The following is a 14,660-nucleotide window of genomic DNA, read 5'->3' on the forward strand; positions in this document are numbered from 1 at the left end:
GTAAACCTGCAAGAGGCCTGTCCCGCCTCCCCCCCACCCCCCAGACCATGGCCTTCCTGAGGTTTTTGTTTGTTTGCTTTGTTAACTTGTTTGTTTTTCTATCTCATCTCCCCAGTGTCCTCTAAATACCTGTAGTCTGGTTGGTTCTGCTGAAGCTCAGACCAGTTAAATCACCTACCCAATTGGCAAGCCTTAGAGTTAAGAATCAGAAACAGGTCTGCTTGACTTCTCCTACAACAGCCAGGACTCTGTATGCCTGCGGTGGGGGATAGGCCAGTACTGCCGGCTGGCTTGGGAACAATGTTCAGTTATTTGAGGCTGGTGGGTGGCTAAGTACGTATCTGCTGGTGAGCTGGCCACTGTTTTCTATTTTCATATGGAAGCTCTGTTTCGCTCTCAATGTATCTAGAGCAAGTGAGGCAACCTCAACCTCGCTTACTCCCTTCGCTTATTCTCTTGGATGGTTTCTGCATTTCTTTCCCCAACTCCATCCTCCAGACTGTGCTATTCTAGTGGGCAAAATTAAATCTCACTCCCTCATCCTTGGTGACCTCCCCCCACCCCAAAGGCATTAAGTGAAGGCTTGTTTTGAGGGTGAGTTCAGACCATCAGGGGGAAGCATGTCAGTCACACTGATGGTTACTGTGCTAAAGAGAAGCAGAGAGCAGAGCTGTGTATGTTCAGATACATTATGCTGACTCTGAGAAGCTTACCAAGATTCTTGAAGCCAACACAGAAGGTCCTGGATCTCTCAGAGAACATGACAAAGATGAGGCATTAATGCATGCCCTAGTAGAAGGTCCAAGCCCTAACTCAATTTCTCATAAATTCATTATTTATTTATTTATTTTTTGCCAGGCACAGTGGTGCACACCTTTACTCCCAGCACTCAGGGAGGCAGAAGCAGGTGGATCTCTGCAAGTTCAAGGCCAGCTTGATCTACAAAGCGAGTTGAGGACAGCTAAGGATACACAGAGAAACTCTTGTCTTGAAGAACCAAAAAAAAAAAAAAAAAAAATTAAGGGACTAGTACATGCCAGATATCCTAGATGCTGGAGTTTTGGAAAAACTAAAATAAGCTGTGCCTGCAAGGAGCTTGGAAGAGAGTAAGGGATGGGGCACTTATCTTGGAGCTCAGTGAAGAGCAGAAGGAGCACCGCCTTTTTGTCAGGCCCTGTCATACAGGATTACCCACTGAGCCAAACAGCTGCTGTCATCAAAAGTGCAGTTGTGTCTACTTGCAAAAAATCATCCCAGCTAGGCTAGCTGACAATTGACATCCACTGATGGAAAGCAGGAGGGTCAGAGAGGGTCACAGACCCCTGAGCCCAGTATCCAGCTGTTCCATTTTCCCTGTTGTAGGCAAATCTGCCCTAACTGCATGTAACCTTGTAGAGAATCTATCTATCTATCTATCTATCTATCTATCTATCTATCTATCTATCTATCTATCTATGAATATGTGTATATATCTATGTATGTATGTAAGGTAGAGAAGATGAGGCGTATGGGGCTCCACCTATGTATTTTTGGGAAAATCTTCATCCCTGTTGGGAAAGTCTTTCTAGTGCAACCTTTTAGGGGAGAGCACCCACACTCCTGTAAGGAATCTCTTGTCTACATTCGTAAGCCCAAAAACCTCTTTGATTTCCCAAACTTTTGTGAAATCACACCTCAGTTTGTCATTGGGACCTTAGGAAAAGGGAAATATATAGTTTACATCTCCTCTGGGGAAGGACTTTTAGCAACAGGCCCATTCCCTTGGTTTCCTACCCAGAAGCCATCCAGAAGTGGCTAAGCCTAAGGCATAAACACCAACTCTCCTTTTCCAGCAGGAGGTTCTGATTAGAACTGAGGTTTGTTCCTAGAACTTCCCTGGTATCCAGGGACTTCCCTCAAAGCAGTCATTTGATCAAACAGAGATAGCCAACTTACAAAGAGCCAGTGACCTCAGACATCAGGGGCACACGGCCCACCCATCTCAGGGCCTACATGTACAACAATGAGCCTTAATAATCACGTGTACAAAAAAAATGGTCATCATGTTCTCAGTCTTGTTATGTCAGGCATGTACCATATACACACAAGTGTGTGTATATTTAAATAACTAAATTAATATTTATTTTATGGGTATGAGTGTTTTGCCTAGACATACGTATGTGCACCATGAACGCAAAGTTCCTTCAGAGGGCAGAAGTCACTGGATCCCCCAGAGCTGAAATTACAGATGGTTGTGAGTCACCATGTGGGTGTGGGTCCTGTGGAGGAGCTGCCAAAGCTCTTAACTGTTGATCCATTCCTCTGGATATACATACATACATACATATATACACATAGATGCCCCACAAGCCCAATCTCAGGGCTTCATGCAAGCTACCCAAGCACTCCATCACTGAGCTCTATTGAATATCTCAGCTCTACTGTACATTTTTTAAATGTATTTTATGTGCATTTATGTGCATTAGTGCGAAGGTCCCCTACTGTACATTTTTTAATTTTTAAAATTTTTAATTTTTAAAATTTTACTAAAGCTTCGTACCAGTTCATTTTTACTCTTCTGCCAAAGCAGGAGGTGAGGGAGGGATGGTCAGAAACTCCCTTAGTTTCCCTGCCTTTTCCTTATTTGAGACCTCCACAACGTATAAAGACATTTGTTGTATCCAACTTCAAACTTCACCTTATCCCTTTGTTTCTTGCTCTTGGCAGATTTAGCATCTTTTCACCTGGCTAGGAATAGAGACTCCAAGAGTCCTTGGTTTTCTAGCTAATGATGAGGACGTGTGCAGGAAAAGAGTCTGGCCAGGCAGAGCGAGCAGTAAGAGATGTGCTTTTTTAATGTCCAGAAGAGCAGGGCCTTAGACTTTTTGTACACAAAGCAATAAACCTTTAACAGTCACCCAAATTATGACTCATCTCCAGACAATTCGGGAGAGCTGCATGGATGAGTGAACGAAAAACAGAGAACAATGCACACAGGAGTTGATTGTGTGTCCCTCACAATAAGTGCCATGAGAGTTGAGAGAAGGGAGAGGCAAGTGTGGGCTGGAGCGATGGCAGAGATTTCAGGCATCAGGAGGCTGCAGAGTGAGAGGGGCCACTCTAGCAAGCCAGAGAAACAAGAGGCCACACCTCTCCTTTCACTGCCCTTAGGGTGCTAGCTGTGTTAATTCCTTTCATTGCTATGACAAGTCACAAAATACTTCAAAAAAACCAACCGCTCAAGGATGCTGGCATTCATGGCAGGGACATCCTGAAGCAGGACTCGTAGGGTAGCTGACCATGTCACTTCCCTAATCAGGAAGCAGAGAGAGATGAGCAGCGGTGTTCAGCTGTACTTGTTAAGCCTAGGATCTCAGCCCACGGAATAGTGTCACCCACAATTAGGACTGCCTCCCCACCTCAATCAAGCCAAGGCAGAAACTCCCTTACAGACATCACGAGAGTCCAGATCTGGTCAAGCTCAACCAGAGCTAACCACTCAGGGGCTCACACAAAATGTGCTCAAGCAGATCATCCAGGAGACCATGGCCCAGTGGAGGTGGTGGGATTTCCTCTGCCTTTGTTGTTACACGGCAACAGCTCAGTCACCAAGCAAGCTCAGGTTGTGCTGGAGAGACTGGCTATGAGCTCTCACCCCCTCTCACCGCACAGTCCCTCAGCGGGCCTACCTTGTTACAAACAAGACCTTCCCATTCCTCTGCCAGGTCACTTCAGTCACCAGGACTCAGCTGAAGCTCATCATGAGGGGTGGACCCAGAAGCCAGATGGCCTGGGTTCAAAGTAGGTCTCAATCACTTGTCACAGTGGGGAACCCAACCACTGAGTGTTTCAGTTTCCCTGTCTGTGAAGTGAGGGTGGTAAGAGCAGAGGTTCATTGCCTCCCTCTGAAGGTTTCGAAGCAATATTGGCAATGGCCTCACCACGGTTCCTTTCCTATCTTAGCTCTTGGCTTCCCCTCCTCTGTTTCAGCCTCTTCTGGTCTTTGTTCCTGCTATCTCTGGTCCCCCTGACATTCTCACCTGGCTACCTGCTCATCTCTCAATTCTACCTGAGGTAACACCTCTCTCTGAGTTATCCTTCTGCTCCTTGCCCCTCCCAGCTATCCGAGCTCAGCCTGTCCTGTGTTTCCGGAGCAAGAAGTCACTTTGGGTCTGGACAGCTTGCCCACAAGCTGAAGGCACCATGGCAAGGGGTCTGTCTATGTAATTTGCCTACATAGCCTCAGTGTCTCCTCGCTGAGTGCTCGGTGGCCAAGAAAGGGATGGTGAAAGGGATGAATTAACAAAGGCAGGAAGGAGGAGCCCAGAGGACCGGGTGAGATGAGCTGCTGCTCAGGGTGGCTTCAGGATTTGGCCCAGGTCCAGCTACAGCTGGAGACACCCGTGACTCTAACCGGGTGGGGGTGGAGTGGGTGGGTGGTGAAAGATCCAGGCAGCTCCTCCCAGTCATGCCCAGCTCAAGACCAAACTCCCAACTGCCCCAGAAGGTCTGATAACTAGAGATATCCAAGAAGAGGTCTTTTGGCAGAGGGAATGAGGCTTTTTAAAAATTGTAATAAGATCCCTAATTTAGTTGAACAATTTCTCTTCTGGGTTTCCTACTTTTTTTTTTTTTTTTTTTTTTTTTTTTGAGACAGGGTTTCTCTGTGTAACCTTGGCTGTCCTGGACTCACTTTGTAGACCAGGCTGGCCTTAAACTCACAGAGATCCATCTGCTTCTGCATCCCAGAGTGCCGGGATTAAAAGCGTGTGCTACCACATCCAGCTCTGGGTTTCCTTAAGAGAGGGTAAGTCCAAGATTTACATACCAGAATATGACACTCAGAAGCTTGACCCATCAAAAGCTGCCCCTGGAGGAAAGGCGATGTCTCCGCCCTGCTCCACTGTTAGTATACCATGAACTGCTCACCCTTTGCCTGGGTCAGCGGTTGCTGCAATCAATATTAATGAGTAAATGAGTGCCAGCCATTCTCCCTGCTCCTCATCAGCCACCAGACTGACGAAAACAGCCTCCCTCTGAAGGAGTCTATGGCGAGTGAGCTGCTGGAATGCATTCAGATAGAATCCGGTGGCAGTGGCTGCTACAGTTGTTTCGCAAACTTCCTGAAACAACAAAGGGAGAAAGGCAGCAACTCGTCCCTTCTTGAGCAGATGGATTTAAAACATGAACCCAAGTGAGAGCAATTTCAACACACACACCAGAGAGGGAGAGGAGAGGGAGTCAGTGTAACAAGAACTTTGCTTACCAGGCTTGAGTCTTCAAAACGGGAAGTTGTAGCTGCCACTCAAGCAAGTCAAGAGCTGAGGTCCAGAGGTTTGTTTTGAAGCTTTTCCTGAAAGTGATGAGGTAGAGGCAAGGACTTGACTGCAAGCCTTAGAGGTCTGGCTGTTCCATGATACAGTCATCACAGGTATCCTCAGACACTGCTGAAAAAAAAAAAAAAAAGAGTTTTGTCCCGGTTTTATGTCAGCTTGACACAAGCTAAAGCCATCTGAGAGGAGGGAGCCTCAATTAAGAAAATGACTCCATAAGATCAGGCTGTGGGCAAGCCTGTAGGGCATTTTCTTAACTAGTGATTGATGGGAGAGAACCCAGTCCATGTGGGTGGTGCCATCTCTGGGCTGGGGTCCTGGGTTCTATAAGAAAGTAGGCTGAGTCAGCCATGGGGAGCAAGCCAGTCAGCAGCAGTACCCTTGATGGTCTCTGCGTCAGGTTCTGCCTTCAGGTTCCTGCCCTGTTTGAGTCCCTGTCCTGACTTCCTTCAGTACCAGTCTATGGTGTAGCAGTGCAAGGCCAATAAACCCTTTCCTCCCCTGGTTGCTTTGGTCATCGTGTTTCATCATAGCAATAGTATCCGAGACTAAGACATGTTTCCTTTCCCTTTTCTGAACAGGGACCCGGCATCAGTTACTGAATCCCAAAGAATGGGTGTCTCAGTGATAAAGTACCAGCCTAGCGTGTGCAAGAATCGGGGTGTGAACCCCAGCACTGAAAAACAAAAACAAACTCTCTCCTATTATAAGTAATAAAATCCCACTCCCCTTAGCTTAAGTATAACACTGTTAATTTTTACTGAAGGCCAGGGAGAGTGATGAAGCGAGTCTAGGGAAGAAGGAGAACTGATGAGGGTATCTGGCTAACTATGGCCATGATCACACCTCATACCTTGTCTAGATGAACCTTGTGGCTTCCACCATTATCCAGCTGATATCAGAACATACTACCCTGACTCTCTGGGTATGAGGCACCAGACCTCGGATCCATTCCCTACTCTGGCATCATCCTTATTGAAACCCATTGCTAGTCCCAATGATGCCCCTAAAGGCTTTTTTTCACAGTGAGTGAAAAAAGAAGTGAGTGAGTGAGGCTCTTCAAGTGCCTCACTCCAGGTACTAAAGCCTGGTATGGGATATGACAGTGCCTTGAGTCACACGCCAGGGCCACACCTAGATGCCAGATAATCTGGGAAAGAAGTATCTAGAATATGCATCTTCCAGGAAGGTGTGCTCCACCATCCACTAAGATGTAAGGAGGGTTCAACACATAGAAGAGTTTCCTAGGCTGGGTGACTTCCACATAGCACACAACAACTAATATCTGGCCTGAATGGCAGAAAGAGCAATAGCTCTGGGGAGCCTGGGAGAAGCTGAGCTTGAATCTCAACTTCCTCTCTATATAAAAAGCAGGGGAAACATGGCTGTCACTGAGGTCCCTACCTGGGAGACTTTTCCAGTGCAACTCAACCTCTTCCATAACTGACAAAGCTCTCCCTTGCTGAAGGGGCTAGTCTACCTCTGAATTACATCACACTTCTTTGGGATGAGTTACATCACATAGTGAATCATGTCAAGCTCCCCAGTGAGAGGAACAAAAATGTTATTCACTCAAGAGTCCCTTCAGCTAGGCCTTGAAGGGACAGAGGGAACAAAGACACACCTATGTCTTGGGGCAAAAGGTCATATCCAGTGCTAGCTGTGCGGAGGTGGGAAGGTTTGAGGAGAAGATGTTTGAATGATAAATGATTCCCATAGTCTAGGGCATTTGAGTATTTGGTCCCCAGTTGGTAGTGGTCTTTAGGTAGGTTTAGGAGGTGTGGTCTTGCTTGAGGTAGTATGTCACTGAGGGTGGGCTCTGAGAGTTTAAAGACTCAGCCATTTCTACTTCTCTCTGCTTTGTGCTTGCAATTCATGCTGTGAGCCCTCAGCTTCCTGCTCACTCTGCCACCAAGGACTCTAACTCTCTAGAACCAAAGCCCAGAAAAACTCTTTCTTCTATAAGTTGCTTTAGTCTTGGTGTTGTATCAGGGCAGTAGGAAAGAACTAACACAGGAGGTGAGTTGGGTCTTGACAAGAATCTGTTCTTAGCCATTCAGAGGAAGAGAAGGAGAGCATTCCAGAAAAACAAAACAAAAGAGGAAGGGTAGGTGAGGAATGGAGACAAGGAATTGTTGGTCATGTTTCTATTGTGATAAAACACCATGAGTGGGCATCTTATAAAAGGAAGCATTTGTTTTGGGCTTACAGTTCCAGAGAGCTTAGGGCCTTAATGATGAGGGCAGCATGGCAGCAGAGAGCAGACATGGCAGCTGGGGCAGCAGCTGAGAACCCACATCTCCCCCTTCCCCCCATTAATGGTTGGCACATCAATCCTTTATTAGTAACTGCAAATGAGAAATTTTCTCAACACCTGAAGACCAAACTACAATAGAAGATTCCATAGGCTTGAGATTCTGAGACATTCTGCCACTCTCACCTCTCTCTCTCTCTCTGATTTTGTTTCCCTGTCAGGGTCCCTCTCTGTCTCTCTGCCCTCATGGCTCACTCAGGCCCTAACTCTCTTCTGCTTCCCTTCCACCAAATAAAACTCTTTCGTAGCATATCTGTGGATGCCCGGCATTTTAAAATAAATGCTAACAATGAGAAGGGGTGACAATACGTCAGAGTTGTTGGTTAGATTTTGGAATTCAGAGACGCACATGGAATTAAGATATCTTTTTGTCTATTTCCTGCTCACTATTTTAGCCCCCTGCCTCTTCTCGTGTGAGGAAGGAAGAAGATTATGATCTTTTAAAACTGAATTTTAAATAATTCTCTATCAGTTCACAGCTGTTTCGAAATTACAAGCCATTTTCTCGTGGGTGGTTTGTATCCTCAAGCTGTGAAGGTGAGGTGCTGAGAGCACTGTGGGGCAGAACTGACCATTTGGTGCTTTGACCAGTTTCAGGGAAGGGAAGTAACAGATGGCAATATTTTGCACTTAGTAATGGGCAGTGGCAACTCAAAACAGGTCATGTGCTAGGAAGAGCTATTCAAGGCCTGTGTTCAGACAACAGCTGACCACACCCAGGGGCTGAGGCAGATCCCAGAAGACAGGGTTCCAGCCAGCAGCACCTTTCCCCAGCTGTGTGACCCCAAGGGACTCCCGTGGGACTCCCAACCTCTGTTTGCTCTTTAGCAGTTATGAGAATCCAGCGAGGAGATTGCCATGAAGTACTGAGGTGGGCATCTGGCCCACAGCGAGTGCTCAGTTCACATAGAGTGCTACTGTTATGATTTGTCTGTATGACAACAATCATCACAGTCCTCCTGTGGTGCCTGTGGAACACTGGTTCCAGATCTCCAGAAACCAGAAGCCTCAGGTTCACAAGCCCCTTACACACCATAATGAGGTATTTGGAGATAACCTAAAGTGTCCATCTCTTGATTAAGACAACTAATACAATGTAAACACTATTTAAATAGCTGTCTACGGGATTGTTCAGGAAAGAGTGACAAAGGCAGTCCTTACATGTTAAATACAGATGTAATTTCAAAAAAAAAACATGTTATTTTTAATTATGCGTAGGTGTGTGTCTGCATATATGGATATTGTACATATGAGTACAGACACCCAAGGAGGTCAGAGGTATCAAATTCCCTAGAGCTAGAGTTACAGGCAGTTGTGAGCTGCCTGACATAGGTGCTGGGAGCTGAGCTCAGAGGTCTTCTGAAAGAGCAGCAAGTGCTCTTAACCACTGAGCCATCTCTCCAGCCCAAACAAGTGTCATTTTTTTTTCTACAATTTTTACATGTATTTATTCTGTATGTGCCTGTGTAGGTTTATGTGTGGGTGATCATGCCACAAAGCACTCGAGTGGAGATCAGAGGACATCTTGGCAGAAGTTGGCTCTCACCTTCCAACCACGTGGGTCCCAGGGATCAGTCTCAGGTCATCAGGCTTGGTGGTGCCGTTGAGCCATCTCGCTGGTTCCCAATTATCTATCTGTCTGTTTGTCTCTCTGTCTACCTATAATTCCACTGTCAGTTGGCTGACTGTGAAGGGTCCTCTCAGCCTTGACACTACGTACTTTTCTGTGATCTTGAAAGGGGGACAAAACCGTCCATTCCTGGGTGTTTCAAAACATGTATGCCACCCACCCCCCTCTTGTGGTGCTCGCCCAGCCCAGCATGCTCCAGGCCTCAGTGCTATGCCAGCTTCGTCTCTTTTCTCCTCACTTGCTCTGGTCATGTGTAACCCTGCCTGGCCTTCCTTAGCAGCTGGGCCATTTCCTTCTGTATACCATCACAATGCCAAATCCTGCTGCTGGGGTTTTGTGACAGAAGCAGGAGACATGGAATGAGGCCTTGCCCAGGAGCACAGATTCCCACCATCACCCTTTTCTTTAACCATGCCACTTTTCCCCCCAGGAAACTGTCACACCACCTTCCCGATGTCCCTTCCCCTTTCTTTTCTGGAGCTCAGAATGCTCAAAAACTCTAATAATCCAGCCCTTCTTCAGGGCTCACTCACTTTGTGAGACTCCTAAGCTTGTGCATATAATTAAATAGGATTTTTCTCTTGTTAATCTGTCCTACATAGATTTAATTTGTAACTTAGACAAAAGACTTAGAAAGATGGGGAGGGGTGTCTTCCCTCCCTTACAGTTTTTTTTTTTCTCTTTGTAGGGTTGGACATGCATCGAATAGGCTAATTGATTAGAGAAGCAGATACTTGTCGAAATGAGAAGCTTTAAAGTGCTTTTTAAAAATCTCTCATTGGCGTTAAGCACCATGCTCTGTGAATGGACTCTGGCTGTGGGGCTTGACATTCTATATCGCCTTTTATTATTACCGGTTCCTTCTCAGGTCCTAACAACTTCCACTAACAACTTTCACAAGGCAAATTGTGTACCAGGTGGCATGGTGGTTTTCCAGCTTAAGAGTATAACCGTATTTGTGCCTTTTCAAGTGCCTGACAGAGTGTTGCTTGCATACCAGGAATATGTAGCAAAGATAAAGTTATTTTCCTCAGAAACCCCAACTTGGTCACTCCCGTGTCTGTCTGACTCCTTGATCTGAAGACTCTATAAGAACTGCCCACGGATGCCTACCTGAGGTCACTGGTGTCTTCCTCAGTTCTAGTGCGGCCGACTGGGGGAGGGTGGCTAACCTAATGGAGGGAACGGACGCCTTACCGGAGCCTGGCCTCACACTGGCTTATGTATTCATGCAAAATTCTAGAACCAGACGGTGTTTGGGGAAAACCTGAAGCAGGCAAGCAATTGAAAGCTTCAGAGTTCTCTGATGGGGGTTCATGACTGGCAGGAGTTTTGAGTACACTTGTATTTGTGAGAAAGGAAGAATACTTCTGAATGGCATGGGCTTCTTTCAGCTCTGAGCCTTGGTTTAGTTGGACTTGAACTCTCTGCCTTGTTGCTAGAAGGTTCTTTCATGAGCGTCCATTCTAGCTTCTTAGTAGCTATGTGGAAACATGCTTGCTTCCAGGAAGAAATAATTGAGGGAGAACATTCATGCCTCATGAATATTCCTCTGTTGTTCCACAGCCTTCCCTAGAGCCCCTGACACTCTGCATCCCGATCCAGTAGCAAAAAGGGGATGGGGTAGGGGTGGAAGATCTAGTTCTGCTCCTGTTGAGATCCTGCCACTTGCAAATGTGTTTTGGGGACATTCAGCTTAGTAGCAGGAAGATGCTGGCATCCGAACTCTGTTCTTCATGATTGTGTAACAAGTATTACTGACTACTGAGCCATCTCTCTCGCCTCTGGGTTGTTTTGTTGTTGTTGAGACAGGGGCTCACGAATGTAGCCCTGTGCTGGCATGGTACTTGCTTATACAGAACATGCTAGTCTCAAACTCACAGAGACGCTCTTGCCTGCCTCTGCTTCTGGCTCCCCGGTGCTGAGCTCAAACACTGTGTGGCACTGTGCTTGCCTGTTTGTTGGTTGTTTTCTGTTGTTGCTATTTTGCAGCTTAGGCAGACCTGTAACTGACTCTGTAGCTAAGGACGACCTTGGGTTCCTGATTCTCCTTGTCACCACCTCTCAAAAGCTGGAAATATTGGCATGTCCCTCTACTCCTGGCTTTGCAGTGGTGAGTGAGCTGGGCTGCTGCTGAAGGCTGAGCAGTGGGACATGGCAGCAGGAGGTTGAGAAAGTAACATAAGGATGCTTGGGATCCAGGCTGCGTCACCTGCAGAGAGCTGGGAGCTTGTGGTGGACCTTAGAGAGTGATTAGGAAAGATGAGGGGTCACCCCAGGTTTAAACCCTTTTCATGGTTTTTCCACCCATGCAGGAAACACAAAGGCCTTGTCCACATTCTCTCTTCTTGCAGGGGGTGGGGGATCCTCCTGCCCTCAGCCCCTCCCCTGCCCTCTTCCTCTCTGAGCTGAGCTCATCTCATTCTTCCTCCTTTGTTGTCACGGAGGTACCTACCACTCATCTTTTAAACCCAATTCTCCTTTTTACAATTCAACTTTTACCTGGTCACGGTTGTCATTGCCTGTAGTCCCAGCACTTGGGAGACTGGGACCCCCCAAGATCGATACCCAGTGATTTCAGTGCCAGCCTGGTTAGGAAGCTGTAAAGACCAGATAAATAAGGGAGTCAGAGAGCCAGAACAGGTTAGTGGCACAGGAGAGGGTTGAACCAGATCTGCATTCTTCCCAGTACTGAGGCCTGCTCCGGTTCTCACAACCGCGTTTTGCAACAGAAACTCACTGGGAGAAAGCATCTTTTTGGTCAGTTATAACTAAAGTGGGTCATGACGCTCAGGACAAAAAATTCAGACTCCCTGATGAAGGTCAGGAACTCAGGGGTATCCGTGGTGTGTCAAGCAGGCTTCTGTTACACACACAGGTAGACTTCTCAAAGCAAAACTTTTGTCTGCAGGGTATTGACCTTACCCCGATGTCATTGTCATTGAGCGAGCTGTTTTAGGCCCCCTTCCGTTCTCTCTCTAAGTCACCCTTGCATGCCATCAATCCCACCAACATTCTTGGCAGGCTGCAGCTGATGTAGACTGCGGAGACAGCAATATTGGTAGGTTAAAGGCTGTGCTCCGTGGGGCCTGGGGAGGTGACACCATGGGGAAAGTGTTTCCATGTAAAAATAACCAGGCAAGGCAGCACATACCTGTAACTGTGATATTGGAGGGGCAGGCAGGTGGGTCCTAGAGGCTAGCTGGCCAGCCAGTCTACTGAGAGGCCCTCTGCCAAAAGAAAAAGATGGAGGCCAGGGGTAGTGGCACATGTCTTTGATCCTGGCACTCGGGAGGCAGGGGCAGGCAAATCTCTGTGAGTTCAAGGCCAGCCTGGTCTACAAAGCAGGTCCTGAGAAACCCTGTCTCGAAAAACAAAACAAGAATAAGGAGATGACTCCAAGTATACAGACATACACATGCACACACATGTGTATACACACATGCACACATACACACCTCTACATTCCTGCACCCCTGGCTTTCTTCTAACATTCTGGACCCTGTGACTAGATGCAGCTGAAGAGGGTGGGGGTGGCCAAAGCTTGGACAAGTGGTCTCCAGGTACCAGCTTCAGTACCAACATTATGACTGCATCTTCCCGCCTCATTCCTCTCCCTTCACCCCAGGGCACCATCTGCATAGTCAGGAACTGGGAGTCTCCAGGAAGCCTCTTTCCCCGTTGTGTGGAATGCTTGGAATGGGAGGCAGATGCACCCTAGGGGCTTAGATGTGTGGTTTGTGGGCCAAACCCAGGCTTGGTGGCAGACTGATAAGGCTCCCATCCAAACTCTCTGCTTCTGGTTTTGGTTTTATGACCTTCAGAAGGTCACTTGCCCTTTCTGAGCCTTTGGCTCTGTTATTTTGTTTGTTGTTTGTTTTTGAGATTGAGTATCACTGCGCAGCTCAGGCTAACCTTGAACTGCAAGTTGGGTGCAGGAATTTTAGGTACAAGCTGCTTTATCTAGCTCTGGAGCCTTTTAGAAATCAGTGTAGATTTATACTGATGGCTATGGTAGCCCCTGAGCCAGGAAGGGAACACACGTGCTAGATTCCCAGGGTGCCTTGGAAGGCAGGTGTTGGAGGTCTGCATAGCTTTCCTAAGAAACTTAGGCTATCCTTCAGACCTTCCACGCGCAAGGGCAACCAGCTGGACAAACACTGCAGATGGTTGCCTCTTGGTGGCTTGTCCGGGGTCCCTGACCGCATGCGGGATGAGGACTGGACTGCAATGAGGGTGGGATTGAGCCGATGGGAGCTGTAGCCCTGACCCTGTCACGAACTTCGCCCACACCCCTGGGTGAGCTCAGCAGCCACTCCTTCCGAGCCGAGCCTAAATGCCTCACCTGGAAAGCAGACTCGCCTCCCAGGGCTCCTGCCAAGAGAAAATGAGCTAACACCTTTGAGGTTCCTAGTATTGTCCTGAACTTGGCAAACAGGGATAAATATTAGTGATGGCTTGGAAGGGCCCTGGAGAGCTTTGTCCTCCCACATCCTCCCCAGGTCAGAGCAGCAGAAAAAGGCTTTCTGTTGATCCCCATCACTTCCTGTCTCTCAGACACAGGGTACCTGCTTTTCTATGTACTCAGGTGTTCTGGGTTTGGAAAATGGTACCTGGACAGGGATCCTTCTTGTGTAGTTGGAGTTACTTTGGGAGCTCTGTGACTATTAATGGGGGTGGTTTGAGGCAGCTGGAAGGGGACAGTGTCTGTTTGCTTTAGATAGTGCCCTTAATGGCGGACGGATGACTGCCAGCTATGTCACAGGTACCTGAGCAGGAAGTGGGGGTAGAGCCTGTATGAATCTCTGGTTTTCATGCATTTTGATGGGTAAAGACTGTCCCCATGTGACAGTCTACCTGGAAGATGCTTCAGCAGGATGGAGCTGGCTGAAACACCCCTCAGCTGCGTATTCTCTAGCTTAGCAGTCCCAGAGACCTATAGTAATGCCTATCAGAGGTCTGCCTCCCTGGCTGGAGAGATTGCTCACAGGTTAAGAGCTCTGGCTGGTCTTCCAGAGGTCCTGAGTTCAGTCCCTGGACACCATATGGTGGCTCACAACCATCTGTAATAAATGAGATCTGGTAGACTCTTCAGGCATATGAGTCTACATGCAGACAGAACGTTGTATACATAATAAAGAAATAAATCTTAAAGAGAGAAGGAGAGAAAGAGAGAGAGAGAGAGAGATCTGCATCCCATTCCAGCAAGCCAGTTGGAGGCAGATTCTGAACAATTTTGTTTGTTTGTTTCAAGACAGGATTTCTCTGTGTAGCCCTGGCTGTCCTGGAACTCACCATGTAGACCAGGCTGGCCTTGAACTCAGAGATCCATCTGTCTCTGCCACCACTGCCTGGCTTCTTTTATTTTTCTTCATGAAGTAATAATCTTTGCTTTCTGTTTGCC

This window comes from Meriones unguiculatus, chromosome 1 (assembly GCF_030254825.1).
Source record: "Meriones unguiculatus strain TT.TT164.6M chromosome 1, Bangor_MerUng_6.1, whole genome shotgun sequence".
In the NCBI taxonomy this organism is placed as follows: domain Eukaryota; kingdom Metazoa; phylum Chordata; class Mammalia; order Rodentia; family Muridae; genus Meriones; species Meriones unguiculatus.